The sequence below is a fragment of the Gallus gallus genome, chromosome 18 (assembly GCF_016699485.2).
Source record: "Gallus gallus isolate bGalGal1 chromosome 18, bGalGal1.mat.broiler.GRCg7b, whole genome shotgun sequence".
NCBI classification, from domain to species: Eukaryota; Metazoa; Chordata; class Aves; order Galliformes; family Phasianidae; genus Gallus; species Gallus gallus.
The window spans coordinates 3,500,006-3,517,810 of NC_052549.1; the positions used below are offsets into that span (position 1 = coordinate 3,500,006).

Below are 17,805 nucleotides of genomic sequence, written 5' to 3' on the forward strand. Positions count from 1 at the left end.
GGTCCTGTGCATGCAGAAAACTGCTCCCCCCGGGCCCAGCTGGCCCTGCAAGAAAACATCAGCCCTGGAGGGGGTTCTGTTGATGTGAGCACCGACCTCTTCCCTGAGCCACCAAAGCCCTCTGGGACGTGCAATGTAGTTCAGCAGAGGTAATGCAAGCAGGTGGTGATGCAGCCTTGCAAAGAGCCAACATCTCCCTGCACCATCTTCTGGCACTGCCGGCTCCTGCTGCAGCAACACCTCCCTGACGCCTGCAAAGTAATTAGCAATAGCTCTTACCGCTGTCCCCTAATGGGAGATGGCCTCGTTAATTACATTACACTGACTCAGCTTAGCGTGCTTGGAGATAATCAAAACACTGTTAGTCCTCCTTCCAAAATAAGCAGCAAGCTCACATTTTACAGACACTTGCAGAAAGATCCCGCGATAAAAATATGACACCTTGTGTTTGAAGACTTTCCGTCATGCCTTGGAGTACCTCATGCCTAAATGTTCCCTAAAAGAATCTGCTCACCCACTGCTGAACTGCCTGCGCCAAACAGAATGCTATTTTAGGGTACCCAGCAGAAATAGCAGATCAGATTGAGGTGAAGGGGATGGAATAAGTCTGCTCAGACTGCAGTGAAGCATTGGTTTACTGTTCACCTGCACTGCCTTAGAAGCGTGGAGCACCCTTAGCAGTAGGACCTTCATTGAGCTCATCAGCCTCAGCTAGATGAACCCGGTTGCTAATACAGACTAATCTACATCTTGTTCAGGATGTTAACACCTTTCATTTACAAACCACATCGCTTTCCAACAGTCTATCATCTTTATTCCCTAAAGAGGCAAGGAAGCCTGTTTAAGCATTTCACAATACACGCAGTGCCCAACACGGTGCATTCGCAGAACCAGAGTTTGTCCTCCTGACCTTAAACATGGGAAAGAACAAAATTTAGGAGTGCTACCCCCATAGCTATTAGAGAAAGGCAGAAGGATTGAATCACCTGATGGAGGAATCCCTTTTCCTTTGCTGTTTAGCAAGGAGGGAAGGCACCCTCCCATGGTTACTACTACGTGGTAGGACTGAGGCCATGGCTTCTTTAAGGGAGAAGTAATGGTTTTATCAGGGAAAATAAATAATGCTACTCCCATTCTGAAGATGTCCTGAAATGTTTCGTCCTCTTTCCCAAGTACACGAGTGCCAAAAAATTATCAGCATTTAATTTTTAAAGAGGGATTTAAATGGTTCTGGAGCTTGCAGCTGAAGCAAAAATGAATCAAACGAAACATTTAAGGCACCCCATTTATTTTGCTAAATAATCCTCCTCTTAGCAGGATCAGAAAGAAATTAAGAAACAGGTTTTTTTTTTTTTTTTCTCAGTTTAACAACCCAAAGTAAAAAATCAATTATTCAGAGCTCTGGTGCTGAGCTCTTTTGAAAAATCTACCTTTCCAATATGCCTGAGATCATTAAAGGATATTATTTAGCACAACCATGTGCACCAAATTAAAGGGGTCGGTGCTAGCTGGAAAGCAAAGGCTGTGTTTAAAACCAATCTCCATAAAAATCAGTGACAACATTTGACAATTGTTTGTATTTCTAATAAAGCAGGTGGTTTCGTCAATTATAATGGAGATGCAATCTTTCTTACAAGTAATGCAAGTGGAAATACTCAGTGCTAGAGAAATTAGGCTGGGAAACCACATGTATATAGGAACAGGTCGTGTTCCACTGAATGAAAGATGGATGGAAAAGTGAAAAATTAGAGGCTAAAGGCAAACTGAACTCAAGTTCTTACTTCTCAACAGTGTCCTTTTAAAGAAACTACCTGTTAAGTTTTCTTTCCAAACACTGAATCAACAGGGAAAAGGGCACTGGGATCTGACCTTCCTTTAATAACACATTGGCAGTTTTTCCTTTTGAGGGAAAGACGTTTTATAAGAGGAAAGACAAACAACCCCAACAAGGTTAATAAATTTGTTCACGGAGAGAGCTGAAAAAGGAAGGACCACAAATCAGGACGGGCCCTCTGTTTTTCTTTCAGCCCTGTTTTTATTTTAGCACCTTTTCTTTAAAGAAAAGAAAGGCATACCATAATATTTGGAATACCACTGGGTGTTAGGGAAAACAGAGCCTACCCCGAGCTGCTGGGAGGAGCTCAGCCCCGCTGGGCAGCTGCAGAACCAAAGCACAGGGAGCAGAAGCACAGCAGGGAGGGAGCCCATTCTCCTCCTTTAGCTCTTGTTTCCTCTCCTAGCTCAGAGGTTGCTGGTTTATTTAATTAACTAAGTGGTGTCTCCCAGGATGAGTCCTGCTCTCAGTTAACACGGAGTGCGGTTCAATAGTATTGAAAATAGCCCTAGTGTTAAACCATTGGTACAAGCCCTGTGTTTCTGGAAGGGATGTGATCGTGCTAAAGCATCTCACCAAGGTTTCATGTAACCCGGGGGAGTGAAAATATAAGGGAGGAGAAAAAAAGCTCAAAACTGGACACTGCTGTCAGATTTGGGGCTGGATTCTCAATTGCCCAGGGTATTGGGGGTTTTGTAATCACACAGGCTGGTGTATAGGGATCAGGTTGTTTCAGAGGCTTTCATACCTCTACTCATACAAGAACAAGTACACTGAGATCAGAGCAGCTTCCAGCCCAGGGGAGGCTGCAAGCAGGCAAGCAGCACCAGCGCAGCAGCCTCCCAGCAGTCAGCCCCTGGGGGCTCAGAGCCACGGAGGGGCCTCAGTAGGAATCTCTGTGTAACTCTAGCCACGTCCTTCCTGGCCCCAAGAAAATGAAGAGCTATCGTGAATATATCTGAGGACTCCATCAAACCCAGTGCTCATTGGATCATCCCTAACACAGGGGCCATACCGTGAGGGAGCACGCAGCAGAGCCCCAGTTCCTCAAAGTGAATAGGGCACATTGTTGCTCTGTACCTTGGACAGGTAATCCAGCAAGAGTTGGAATGAGGAACAGTCAAGACGTCCCTTGAGCCTCACGGCGTTAAAAATTCCAGATGGGCACATGCAGCAGATCCACACCTTGGAGAGGTTCCTGCCTCCAGCAAAGTCCATCCTGAAATGGGCCAGAATCAAGAGGAAAATCAAACTCATGCAGCTCAAGGACAGATTGAGCTCTCGACACACAGTGGTTATTCTCCCTGAAGCAGGTACAAAACTCCACCAAAGGACAGTGTTACACCCAGGCACTATGGACTTCAGTGCTCTGAAGAGAGCTCATCTTTCCCTGGGCTGGAGGCTGGACCACCTTGCCATGGACACCCTCTTTTACCCAACCCTCTCACTCATTGTGTATCCTTGCTCATCTCATGCTTTAAAACAATAAAACAAACAAAATCCCCCCAAAACAACCCAAAATGTAGAAATGAATTCTTGCTAATGCTCTCTTTGTGATTACTGTATAAACAATAACCCAGTGAAACGAGCGATACCTATCTCCTTTAATGACTCATTCACCAGATTTCCACCCTTGCCTTTCAGACCTCAGCATCACTCTAGTAGTGTTTTGTCTCCTACCCATCAATTGATACTTAAATAATGCATAAAACTGTCTTATTTAAATGCATGTTGAATATTTATTTGGAAGCTCATCACAAGTTGAAAGATAACCTTCATTTTCAATTCCCTTTGGGATAATCAGCTAATTGGGATCAGCAGAAGCTCAGTCTCTTCAGTCAGCATCAGAGCTCTTCTAACAATGCCTTTGGCACACAAGGAGAGGCTCAGTCCCTCGTGCCACCTCGTCTAACCCAAAGTAATTCACAAGGAGGACTAAAAAGGAGAGAATGTACGTGGTCACAACCACTCACCTCTTCATTCTCCTTCGTGCTGTTGGACAGGGGTCAGGCACAGGCAGGAGAGAGCCAACCACTTCCCTTAGATTACTGCTGAAACCAAATCCTGGGCATAAGCTTGGAAGGAACCTGGGACCTCCTGGCATGGGCAGAGCAGGATCTCAGACTTGCTTCTTCCTTATACAGCTCGCTTTGAAACTTCTTGTCATAAATTCAGCTCCTAAAAAAACGGGGCCTGTGATAGAGCCTGGACTGTTTGCATCTCCAGCCTAAAGAAGTAATAATGCCTTCAAGGCAGCACATAGCCCTGCTTTCTGATGTGAACCTCCCTCCTCTTGGAGGAGCCCATTGGCTCGGTGTTGTAGGGCTGCTCCAGACCCCTGGGATGAAACAGCTCAATGCTGGAAAGCTGTTGGTAAGTGGTCATTCATCCCACACTGATAACTCTCCTCTTTTGTTTCTTTGTAAGGAAACATGACTGTTTTCAATAAATTAGGGAGAGGGAGGTGTATGACATCAGCCTAGGAATAACATCCAAAGGACCAGTCACACCTCACCTCCCAGATCATTATGTGAAATGATGGCACTCAGGAGCCACCAAACCCCTTCCCCCATGGGCAGCCACTGGTTTGTGACATGTCCCTCAGTATGAGACCCAACAAATCAGCACGTGGAAGAAATGCAGCCACCCCCAGAGCCTGGCAGGTCTTTGGCAGCAGCCACCAGTAGCTGCACAGGGAGAAAACAGCAGCACTTCTGTTAGTGCTGTATTTTAGGCTTGTCAAGTTCACTTTTAGTGGAAATTCAATCAAACAACGCTCATATGGTAAACATCAACTAATTTTCATACACTTCATTACTGAAAATTAATCCTATTTCTCTCCTTTACCAGGTGAGTGTCTCCCATCACTATGCTCCAGCAGCACAAGGCAAGGCATCCCATGGGACGTGGGAATCATGCTGCTCAGCCAGAACCTTTGCTACATTTGCACTCAGGAATTGTTTTTCATCAGTCCTCCTTTCTCCCCAAATACCTGTACCAGCTTCAGCCAGACCCCTCTTACCTGGGACCAGTGCAGGGGAATGCTGGAAGAGCTGTAGAATCTCCTCATAAATGGAAACTCCCATTAGCTACAGATTTCCTCCTGCATGGAAAACAAAAGCACACACAGAAGCCCCAGCGCACAATCCCAACTTACAGTGTGGATTTTCTAAGAATCTGATGCAAAGTGGACAGTTTGGGAGTGAAAGTTATTGGACAACTGGGTCCTGTAAGGCAGACCTAATATGTGGGGGTTTTGTCCAAATTAATCTAATAATCATAGAATGGTTTGGGTTGGAAGGGACCTTTAAGATCATCTAGTTCCAACCCCCTGCTATAGGTAGGGACACCTCCCTCTAGACCAGGTTGCTCACAGCCCCATCCAGCCTGGCCTTGAGTGCTTCCAGCCTGGTGGCATCCGTGACCTCTCTGGGCAAGCTGTTCCAGAGTCTCAGCACCCCCACAATAAGAATTTCTTCCTAATATCTAGTCTAAATTGATGCTCTTCCAGTTTAAAGCCATTTCCCCTCATCCTGGCGCTAATAATGTTAAATGTCATTTATGTACATCTGGAATGAGACCCAAGCAGTGCGCAGGGAGCACACGGCAGGGACACGGCACAGGGTCTGTGAATGTCCAGCCATTTGGACTCAAACCCAACGGACTCCCATGGAGAGGAGCTTCATCCTCTGCACAACAGTTCCTCCCTCTTCCACCCCATAGGGCACTGGGATCCAGAGAGATGGATTAATCTTACCCCGGAGCCACAGGTCTCCTCTTGCATGGATGAATGAGAGCCCACACTGAAACTTGAAATATTTTCAAGACCAATCATCTGCGTATTAACATCCAACACGTGCAGGCAACAGACCAACTATTCTTCTTCTGAGGAAGCTGGCATGTCAAAATCTGGCTGTTTCCCTCAAAAAAGCAAGGAAGGGACACGTGGCTCCAAGGGGCACCCAGCAGCGGGTCGGGCTCACTGTATCTCCATCACATCCACCACCAGCACAGCGCAGGTTTCCCTCCTTGCTGAGACTCAGGATGGAGATTTGCACACAAAGGAATCCTTCGTTTTTCGTTTCCAGCTGTTTCAAATTTTCTGTGTACTTGGAAAAAGTAAAATGATTCTTTAGCACCGAGAATAGCTGGCGATATTGAATTTGGAGTGTGCAGGCGGGGATTAGCTGAACGGAAATGCATGGTGGATGTTTCACGGGTGTTTTACTCATCCAGGGAGAGAATAAAAAATGTGGCACTCGTTATTTTGTGGGATATTTAATCCCTTCAACTAATTTTGCGTGAAACGGGCTTTAGGTTCCACTCCCTCCTCTTTTTCTGGTTTTGTTTTTCAACTCTTCCCCACCTTCTTCTCTTCCCTCTTGGAAAAAGGAATGAAAACAAGAAATGAAAGATTTCCCCTTCTCCATCCTTTAACTTCTCTCAATCCTCTCCCCTTTTCTTCAGGTGGGTCCCAGGTAACCTTTGACATGTTTTCCAATCTCAAGGCCAGCACTAAGGCTCCTCATTCCATACTTCAGCACCAAAACCGTGAGCTGGCTTTAAAAAACGCTGAGCATGCAGCAGCTCCCAATAAATTTCACACCCCAGCAGAAGTCCTGTTGTCGGGAACTGTTTTCATCCCCGCATTTGCAGGTTGCCTTCATTACTTCCTTCCCTTGGGTCACAAAAAGGCTGTTAGTGACATCTCCCATTTACCAGGTGCGGCAGTATAAATTCAGGGTAACTCCACTGAACTTAATGTGCTTAATGTAGATACTCGGAATCCGCACTGCTGCAAATGAGATCAGAATTTGTCCCGGCCACAGGAGCCAGAGGGAGGTCAAATGCTTTACATACATTACCTCCTCTTCAGCATGCTAATGATGTGCAATTTCAAATGCTTTTCCCCAGACGCTGCAGTTCCAGGAACGGCACTAAAAGCATTAAAAGGAAGCACAGCAGACCCCGCCACCGAATGCCCAATGAAGCTACACACCTGATTGAGGCAAACAGTAGGAAGGTGAGCTGGGAGGGGGGAAATTCAGCAGTTCCCAATAAAACAGTCACAAATCCACCCTTGCTGATGTCACTGCTCCCATTCCTGGCTACCCAGAACACGCAGCACTGGCAGCAGTTACAATCAACGCTGGCCATGAGCATCTGTTTATGAGGGTGGATAGTGATAGGACAATGGGGAATGGTCTTAAACTGAGACAGGGGAGGTTTAGGTTGGATATTAGGAAGAAGTTTTTCACCCAGAGGGTGGTGACGCACTGAACAGGTTGCCCAAGGCGGTTGTGGATGCCCCATCCCTGCAGGCATTCAAGGCCAGGCTGGATGTGGCTCTGGGCAGCCTGGGCTGCTGGTTGGCGACCCTGCACGTAGCAGGGGGTTGGAACTGGATGAGCATTGTGGTCCTTTTCAACCCAGGCCATTCTATGATTCTATGATCCTTCCTCCAGCCCAGGACCCTGGTGCTGGCACCCAACTGGTGGGACACGCTCACATCCCCACTGTGCTGGCCACAGCCCTGCCCCATGCCACTACTGCTTCTCAGGCCTCAGCTTTGCTTAGCATGGACAAACACCTCACCCAAATTTCCACTCAGCTGTGCTCTGCCATCTGCTCACGGTTTTCCTGACGTTACCTGTGCAGCTCCATCATTTGAACACAGGCTGAAGCACATGTGGTTTAAAGCTGGATGTTAATTAGGAACGTCCAGCGTGTCAAATACATGATTAATGCACGGAGTTTTAATTGAAATGAACCAGAATTCCGCATTCTGAAGGTCTGCTCTCCTTCCCTACTTTTGGGGGTGAAGAGTTTTTTTTAAAGCAAAACCAGGTCAGAGACTTGGCTGGTGCAAAGCAGCCTATTTGTATTGGAGGCGATGAAGGCTATTTGCTCCAGCTGAAAATGTGGCCTGAAAACTGAGGGCTACATTAAAAATAATGAGAAAAATGTCACAACACTGCTCTACATTGTTTTCTTATTAACAAACATAGCTGGAGGCATGATTAAGGGGGCTCATCATTCACATTGCAATTATGAGGTATTATTTGTAATATCATTTTAAATTTGCCTCTTGGTAATCCACTGAAGAAAATCTGATTTCAGCTCACTTCATGATTATGTTTTGGCCGTCAGAATAATGCAGAACTGCTTTGTTTGGACCAGATAACAGACCCCACTTTCATGGGGCAAAAAGGGTCCTCATGACTGCAAAATAGGAAACAGTGAAGTATTTCAGAACCCATGAGGCTCAATATTCATTTCACAGTTTGCTTTTTAGAGGGGAAAAAACCCAACTAAACCAAACACAGGCCGTGGAGCAAATGAAAACCTGTGGACTGACCTTGCAGAACTACAGCAGAACTTAGAAGATGTTGTTTCAGGTCAATTCTGGGACAGCTTTGCTTTGGCATTCCACAGCACAGCTCCGCATCTCAGAGGTTCAAACCAAATATGCTTCGAATTCTGCCATCTATCTGGCTTATTCCATCACTGATGAAGAGACCCCAGATGCTACTGTCAGTGAGCTCTGCAGTGCTTCTCAGGAGCAGCACAATGGCCTGATAGCACATCCTTACCCTGGCTCATCCCATCTACCCATGGAATACTTGACAGCACTGATTGGACGTCTCAAAACAATAGTGGGTGACCATGAAATGAAAGGCAATCCAATGCAAACCAGGCAATCACTTCGGTTCAGGCCTATTCCCATCATCAGTCCTCTTAATATCTCAGAAAGCTGCTATTTTGATGTAATTGCCTATGAATACCTGCTGCACGCTATTGAGTTTTAAAGCTGCTGAATGCTGTTTGCCCTCACTTGGTTACACAGCTTTGCCAAACTTTAATGATTTGAGATGAGATTTTACAGGTGAATAATTGGCCTCCAGGACCATTTTTTCCTTAATTTATATCTACAATGACCTGCCCCTTTCTGGGATGAGGACAGCAGAAATAACACTCTCCAGCTAAGTTAAACAGCTCCAGCAACTTTTCCCTTAAAAATTCCTCACTGCCTTTTACACTTTTGGAGCAGGCATTTTATTGGGGGTGTCCCTGAGGCCGTCCTTGAGAAAACGGGGCCAATTTTACAAGATTTTGTAAAGTCAGGAGTTTGCACAAGCTCAGAAATACCTCCCTGTGCAGAAAGCTCCATCTGTCCGGGGCACATACAGTGGTGAGGCTGCATGGAGCTCCTGGTGCCGTCCCTCCTGCTCAGCTCTCGCCATGGGAAGGCCTTTGTGCTCCGCTCCCATCGGGGTGGGGAAATGCTGCAGAGCTTTTTGTGAACAGGTATTACTGCAAATGGCACTGAGACCAGTAAGAGCAGAGCCAAGGCTAAGCACTGCCACTCACACCTGCAGGAAAGGTGCTGGTCCTTACCAATAAACCCACACCAAACTTAATCCTCATTGCTGGCATGAGGGGGAAAGCCCAGGGAAGACCCCCAGGCATGGCCATTGAGTGCAGCAGGAGTTTGGCACTCACAGCCTGAGCGCCTGGCTCAGGAAACCACCATTCAGCGCTGCCAGAAGGAACAGAGTGACCCATGAAACCTTCCCCAAGCAGTGCTGCTACAGGCTTTACATTCGCTGAACCTTCGGCAACCTGAAGCAAGCGTTCAGCTCAGGCTGGCTTCTGCAAGTTGGCAAGATCGTGGGGCCTCCCTTCTGCACCGGGCCATGCATGCACTGAACGACTTCTCATCTGAGCCCGTGGGCTCTAAAAACAAGGCAGGCAGCAGGAGCTGACGGGCTGCAAAAGGCAAGCTGCCTCTAGCTGGCAAGGGAATGTACTGAAGCTTTTTTCTCTCTTCCTCTGCCCTCCTCCTGCTCCTTTCTTCTCCCATTCCCTCTTTGCTCAGCACAAAGCCCTTAATCTCAACGCTGATAATTGTAATTGCTCTGCTATGTGGCCATCTGAGCAGCTCAGAAATGTTCGTCTTGGGCCAGTTCTGCTCATGGTGAGGCAGAATAAATAGAATAGGCACCCAGACTCCTCCAGAATTTTAATTTAAAACAAATACGGAGTCAAATGAGGATTAATCATCTTTCTACTGGTTTTGGCTGGAAGCTCTGAATCCACATTGCCATTCAGTCGGATAAAGAAAACGGTGATGGGACGGCAGCTGGAAGAGCTGCTGGGGTTGGGCTGGGTTCTCTCCAAACCCTTCTGTTCTGCCCACAACCAGAGCTGTGGTTTACATATCAGGCAGATGATTCCTCCTTCAGCTGCTGGGCTTTGGCAAACAATCTGAGGATCATAAGGGGTTATGGCAAGCACCTTGCCCAGGGAGAGCCAGCCTGGCAAGGGGCAAGCTGCTGCACTGCAGGGCAAGTGCGAGCAGTGCCATGGGGTAAACTTCTTCCTCAGGCTAAAGAATATTGACTTGCAGGCAGTAGGATGGTGATGGGAAGTGGGGAGAGCTGATGAGCTCGCTAGTGCTTGAGGTGGTCAAAACACTGATGTCTTCCAGGGGGTATCAGGTTGGGAATCAGAAAGCAGTGGCTGCAATCCGAATCTGTATTACTCTACACCTCCGGTAGCAGGACATTGGTTTTCCAGTCATGTAACCAATTAGAGATTAGAATTTTTAATTAACTTCCTTAGCAGTTCTGGAAGGACCACACATTTCTCTAACAAGACAGCCCACTTATTACACAGGTCAGGTGGCTTTCCACACTGCAGCCCTGCAGGGCTGGCTCCCTCCGCCCACCCCCAGGAGCAACAGATGGGGTTCTGTCCACTGTCAGATGAGAGGGGTTTGGCTGGAAATGTCCAACTCAAAAGTGAAGCTGGCCCGTGCTACAGATCAATTTCCTTTCAGGTGAATTATCAAGCCAGGGAAGGAGGCATCAATGATATTATTTGTCTCTCTTGTCTCCTACAACTACATTATTGCAACAAGGTTCCTATGAGCATCATCTCTGACTTTGCTGAGTTTGCAGATCATCCCCTTCATTGCAGTAGTTTTGAGAGAGGTCAGAAAAGAAGCTGATCTTTAGGCCAGGAACCAGAAATTGCTATTTGGAGCTCACTACCTGACTCTGCCAGCGTGTCCCAGCACTTTTTGACTTAGTATAGGTGTTAAACAGACCAGTGCTGGCTCTTGTAGGCACTGCTGCCAACAGCTGCAGGGGCACCCAGCCCTGGGCTGCAGCATGCATGAAAGAAAAAAAGCAACACTGAGTACAGACAGAAGCTCTAATCTGAAAATCCAAAGCATAGGAAAAACTGCTGTAGCCCAGGATGAGAATAAGGTGACCCACTGCCACTACAAGGTGACCTGTTCTTTCCCATTTCTGATGCTTCTGATCCCCCGAGTCCCCATGCAGCCGCACTGTGAAATCCATTTGAAACATCAGAGAGGGATTGTATATCAAGCTAAAATAAATTAATCTACCCACCCACCCTCCCCTTATAGGCCAACAAAAGATTCCCCCTTTCTCTGCTACACCCATTTCACTGCCCTTTGGCTCAGCAGCTCAAGCACTTCATGGAAATAAAGCATGCGTTTGATTCCCTTGAAAATCCAAATGGAGATGCTCGAGTTTATTTCGTTCTATTTTCTTAAGCCCAAATAGAAAAATAGGTTTAGAAGCATAAAAAAATAATAATAATAATAATAATAATAACCTGCCACTTAAATCCCGTTCAGGCAATTAGCTCACTGCTGGCTGCGTGCTAATGCGATCGCCTTCCATTGTTTGTTCCTATTTATACTGCTCTTTAAAGTTCATTAAAATCACTGCTGCTATCTCACACAGAACAACTCTTCAAAACATCAGTGTCACGCAGTCGGGAAATCTATGCTTTGAAGTTCCCTCCTGCATTCATTTTTATCAGGCTTTCTTCTCCCTCTCTCTTTTTTCTTTCTTTACCTTTCTTTTCCTATATATTTCTTTTTCTTAACAACTAAACCAGTTTCATGCTCTTCACACTTATTCCGAAATCTGTTCCTCCTGACACAGCGCTGATACATCGTTCCTTGCTCGTAGCTATTTTTCTCATTCCCATCCCTTCTCGCCCCGCTTGCTTTGGCTCTCTGCTAAGTCCATTGCAGCTTTGTTTTTATATCCTCGTCGCTGTATTTTATGGCCCAGTAAAACCTAGAAAGCTGCTTCACAAAGCACACATGCCAGCTCTTTGATGTTTGTGTTTGCGTGGCAGCTTGCCGGAACTCAGCACCCCCCACCTTGCCCTCCCCACCAGCTCTGCAGCAAGGTTGGATGTTAGGAAGAATTTCTTCTCAGAAGGAGCAGCTGGGCATTGGCACAGCCTGTGCATCCCCCAGGGATGCTGACAGGTGGAGTCACCATCCCTGGAGGCGCTTAAGGAACAGGCAGATGCAGTACTTATGGATATGGTCAGTGGGCAATACTGGTGGTAGGTGGGTTGTTGGATTAGATGACCTCAGAGCTCTTTTCCAGCCTTATTGACTCTATGTTTCTAAGCCACAGGTCAGCAGCTCTAGCAGAACCCCACATATCTCCATTGTGGCCAAGTGACATGGCTCTAGCCGTCATAAATCTGTCCCAACGGAGACTGAGGGAGCTCAGCTGGGCTTGCAGGGTTGCCCCATGTCCAGTCCTGGGACAGGGGGTGCTGCCCCTAAGGCTTCTGTACCTATGCAGGCAACTCAGAGGGCACGAGCAAGGATCAGCACTGCAGGGGAGTGACTAACCAAGGGTCTGAAAATAAACCAGTTTAGAAGAACATTAAGAGATGTTCTCAGACTGGAACTATACATGCCAGGTAACACCGCCTCTCCTGGTGCCTGCACAAAGCCCAGGTCAGTGAATTGGTCGACAGGTTGGTGCTGGGTACATCCACCAATAGAGTCTGGATCACCAACTTTAGCACATTGCCCACACACCCAGCAGATTCTGGATTGGACACAGAAACATATAAAGGCAGAATTACCTGTATGATTATTTAGAAATAGCTTTATGGAGAGATCGCTTTGGTTCCTTATACTCAAATCTCTCTTTCTGAATAAAAATTATACTGACTTACGTTGTTAAAGTATATGAATACAGTTAAAGCTCAACTCAGAGCTTACCTCACTGCATATTTTTGTTCCTACGCTCTTTAGAAAGTGATATTTCCCTCTGACCCAGAAGAACTGGAAAAACTTATATGCTGAGAATGAGCAGAAGACCTCTGTCGGGAGGCAGAACTGTTTTTCAGCCTGCAGTAATTAACGAGTGCTGTAGACCATCACTTAATACGATACAAACAGCGCTGCCAAATCTCAGGATTATATCTGGAGCTTTGCTCTCAAGTCCGCAGCATCTGGAAACATGTGATTTTAAGGATATCTCAGCTCTGAGATTCTTTTTTTTTTTTTTTTCCAAATGCTTTTCTAAATTCTGTGGCTGCAGAGGGAAGCTTAAGAACACAAACTGTAAAGGCTATCAAAAGCAGAACAAAAAGTTCAGCATTAGTATTTTTTAACTTGCTCTCCTTCCAAGCTGTCTCTGGAGCTGAAGGTCTGATCCGTGGTATTTTGGTCACCAGCAGTTGGTGGTGCTCAAACTGTCACAGTAAATAACGAATGCTGCAAGCTGTCCCTTAGCAGTTTTACAAACAGTTCTGGCTCCCAGAGAAGAAGGGGCCCTCCAGGGCTGGGACTTGTTAACACCAATGTGTTTGCACCTTGTGCAGAGAAGGCACCACTCTGACTCTTCCAGGACTTCTGAAAGGGGAAAACATTTCTTCCTCTTCTGTTACTACGCCGTGAGTAACAGAAGATGGGAAGTCATTTCATTTGGCCCAGCTGAATACGAAGAGCCAATGTTTCCCAGGTCCCTGCTTGGTCTGCAGCTCCCTTGGCTCAACCATCACAAATCAAAGGGGAATGTGAAGGGCAAAGCTGCCTTTATGGTGAGCCAGGGAAGGCTGCCCAGCATCCACACGGCTCTCACATCTCACTCCTCTGGTGAGAGCAGGGCAGAACCTCACATCTCAGCAACAGGCCTACAGCTGAAGTGGCTTTATCCAGCAGGAAGACGTTGTGCTTGTTTGAGCTGATCAAGAACCTGTGAGTAACTTCTATGGGAATATGCCTTCTTTCATGGACAGCTACTGAAAGAGAGTTCACACATCACTCAGGACTTCAGATGAACACAACGTGAGACATTTTTGATTTTCAGCTGCTTCACTTTTCTTCTTTCCCTGAACCCATTCTGCTCTCAAAGGGAATGCATTCCCCAGACAGTCCCCAGGCATCCACAAGGCCCTGCCCAGACCTCTGGCTCCAACCCCTCATTTTCACACACCAGGGAAGGCAACAACCACTCCAGTACTGATTTAGCCTCCTGGGCAAGAAAGGCTCTCCAACACATCTCCCAACACAAACTCAATCCTACCTATCCCACCACCACTGCAACGCATTGCTGGGGCAAGAAGGTTGCCCAAGACCAGCACAACAAGGGGTTAACATCAGAGTGCTGCAATAAATGCACTGTCAATTTAATCTGCTTTTTACAAAGCCGATTTGTCTGCCTTTTCAAGATATTCGCCACTGGGGTCTTGAGCATGAGTTAAAGGAAGGGGGAGGAGAGAGGCAGAGTTTGTGAGCAGGGTTTAATGCGGCAAAGTGAAGGGCCATGAACAGGCAGCTCTCCCTTGTTAACCCTAGAGAAAAATTCTGGGTTCAAATGCCTAAAGCAGGCTTCAGTGGGATGGAAACGTTTCTGCTCTGGTTATTGTCATCCTGGGCTGGGGTCCTAAATGCTTACCTTTCTGTTCAGAGCCTGAGGTTCAGTCTCTGTGACAGTGCAGGTGCTGATGGGCAAACAGAGAATTTCCAGATGGTGCTGGAATCCTGAGACAGCACAGCCCTCCCCGACCTACTGAGCTGGGCAGTGGGCAGAGACAGCCCAGCCCTCTGTCCACTGCCCCGCAGGGAGGAAACCCAAACTGGCAGTGCTGCCCTCAAGGTGTCCAGCTGCAAAACCTGGTTGCAGCTCCTTGCCTCCTCCTGCTCTCCATTCTCCACTGCAGGGTGAGTTCTGTCAGTGGTAGATCCCAATGCCACACAAAGGTGCCCCTTGGTGGGCCTTCGCAGACTCTCTCATGTCCTCCAAGGTCTCCTGAAGCCCTCCCCCATCAGCCCTGCTCTCACACAAGCCTGTGCTCTGGGTCACGGTGGTTTGTACCCAGAAACTACACTATAAGCCAAGATTTTGGGGCTGTCCCATCATGCAGGCTAGATCCAGACAAGCCACCAGTGCAGGAACCTGCACGTGAGCTGTGCAGTGGAAAATGAGTAACCAGAGCTAACACCGTGATAGCATCTCTGAGAATAATCACGCACTGAGCTCCTACCATGTTGTTTATAAAGGCAGAGCAGGCAGCAATCCAGGCACAGCCACGTGGGAACAGCGCAGGAATGAGCACACGAGGCCCCTCGCTTGCACAGACAGGACATAAAACAGAGACAGGGAATTTATTCCACCCTATACTGGGCTGGATTGGGGCTTCTCCACTCTCTGCTCAGTGGATTAGCAGCCACTAACAATGCCTGTCAGGACAGCTCTCCGTTTCATTTCCAAAAACTTGATTCTGTTTGTAATTTCTCATACCTGCTAATCTCTCCTGGACGTCCTCTGGAGCACAGGTTGTGCTGAGCCACGCGCCGCACACTCACACAGCCAGCTGCTTGGCTACCTGCTGCAGCAAGGCCAAGGCAATGAGCAGGGTTTGGGTGTCTTGGCTGCAGGGCTTCTGCCTATGGGAACAAAAAGCAACAGGCATCTTAGAGACATGCTGAACTGAGCTGGTAAGTCAGCGTGGCACTTCCAAGGGCTCCGACCGCTCGTCTGTGCTGCTCTAAAAACCTTTCAGAGTCACTTCTGCCATCTCACACAAGCTTCCAGAGTCCCTATCCCCTCCTCCTTCTCAATGTAAAACTCCAATGACCCTTTTAAGCAGCAAGGTAGTGCACAGAAGCAACCTTACAGAAATAAGCCCTGGCACTCCAGCAACCACGGGCCACTTTGAGGGAAGAACGCAGACTGCAAACACAAGGGGTAGGATTACGAAGCATCTGCTGCAAAGAAAGAGGCTTCTGTTTCCAGCAGCAAAAGGTTTCCTTGGCACAAAAATAAGCCCTGAGGCCATGTCTGATAAAAATTTCCTTCACTCCTGAGCCCTCCCTCTGTTGATGCATCACCATTTCCACACTCCATCCCTTAGAGGCTGCTCCTCAGCCACCAACACCAGGTGATGGGGATGTGACAGCAGCGCTGACACCATTTGGCTGTGTGCTTTCCAACAGCACAAACACGTGCTGTGACGTAGGGCACAGACCTGAACTTCTTATGGCAGCCTGGAGCATCACAGCTTCCACATGTTACTCATAAAAGGAACGTGAAGAACTGCTTTGCAACACATTTCTCCTATTTTTCCCCTCTTTCTCCTCACGCTCCAAATGAATGCATTTGGCTGAGGTGAGAAAAGAAGGAGAAAGACACTGGGAGTTATTCACTTACTGCAGCCCTTCTTACATCGCATTTTCTTCCCCTTACAACCCAGCCCTGGCTGGTTTCCCAAGCAAGAACAGAGAGCCGGAGGTCCATCCATCTCTATTTAAATGCCTTTTGTACTGAACTGAATAATTGTACCACTATTTTACTCCGAGGCTAAAGGTGACTAACTTAAAGGTGATTATCTTTTGTTAATAGCCCGCATTAGTGAGCGAGATCTCGGAATTACCTTTGTAATCCTTCCCCACACTTTAATGTTGCTATTATTATTAATATTGCTCTTTAAAACACACTTCTCTCCTGCCACGTAGAGGCAGCGGCTCACAGAGATGGTGGAAATGTTCCTTCCATCACCACTGGGGAAGGTCCTGGAGCATTGCACACAGCTCTCTGTGCAAGCACTGCCACGAAGGAGGTATTTGTTTAAGCCAACTCAGGATGGATGGAGACTCAATGGGGGCAGCACAGATTCTGCCCTGTCCTTCACCATTTTTCATGACTTAGACAAAGCATTTTACCTTTTAAACAAATCCATCCTCAGCCCTCCATCCTGCTGCAGGCCCTAGGGCTCAGTGACAGGGCTCCTGAAATATCCCGTCAGGAAATCCCTGCGAAGCATAAAGAATTGGCATGAGGCTTATATTTTTCATGGCCTCGATTTTCTGCTGTTTCTGCTCTAACAAATGACATTTGACAAGCTTTCCTTGCATTGTCTGCTCAGCACCGCCCTGTTGAGGACTCCATGCCAGGGAGACCTCCCCTACCCACCGAGCTCCTCTTCCCCACAAGGACACCTTCTCATACCCACATTTCCATAAGCAAAACAACACTGATTTGAATAATGCTAACAAGTTACCGGGATAGTGCAGCAACAGAATTAACATGCATTCATCTGCTCTAGCTGAAATACACGGCGCTTCACACAAACATACGTACTGCACATTGCTTCCAACGTCTCTATTTCTTCTTTCTTCTCCTTCTCCTGTGTTTATATTACTTTTTGCCATCTCTGATGCAGAGGAAGCGAACTAAAGGTTTGGAGAGAAGTGTACAATTTGGTTCAAGACAGGCTAGCATTTTCTAACATCATCAGCGTTGTACTTGGGTATGAAATGTGCAATTTTGCCAGCATATTCAAGGTAAAAGGTAACATTCTTGCTATTAAAGATAAAATGTTATGAACTTTAAATGCTAACTATTATTATTAAATAGCTAAATGTCCAGAGGTAGAGAGAAGAAACACATTTCCAATACTGAATTTTAAGCTGTGAGGTAGATAAGCAAATGACATATTTTTTCCACATAAAATGTCGATTAGAATACTATTATTAAGCCTAAAACGTTGAGCATTGAGATGTAAGGAACCAGCCGTGCCACCTCATCATCACACACTACTTTCCTTCTGTGTTGGGCACCTGTTGTGACCCCAGAAGTTAACAACAAAAGGGCAACGGAGCTGTGAAG

At 46.9% G+C, this 17,805-nt stretch overlaps 1 long non-coding RNA gene across 34 annotated transcripts in view; it reads right to left on the bottom strand.

The window, feature by feature from the left end:
• LOC101750578 overlaps nt 1-17,805 on the bottom strand; it is a 235,925-nt gene that overhangs the window by 48,651 nt on the left and 169,469 nt on the right. For 31 of the 34 annotated variants that reach the window (XR_005840636.2, XR_005840634.2, XR_005840624.2 and 28 more), the window contains 6 exons: nt 17,278-17,369; nt 16,860-16,949; nt 15,439-15,584; nt 4,857-5,943; nt 3,808-4,012; nt 2,915-3,053 (listed from right to left, as the gene is read on the bottom strand). This is a non-coding gene — a long non-coding RNA (uncharacterized LOC101750578). The remainder of the gene's footprint in view (nt 1-2,914; nt 3,054-3,807; nt 4,013-4,856; nt 5,944-15,438; nt 15,585-16,859; nt 16,950-17,277; nt 17,370-17,805) is intronic. The other 3 variants (XR_005840620.2, XR_005840641.2, XR_005840635.2) reach the window with 3 other exon arrangements.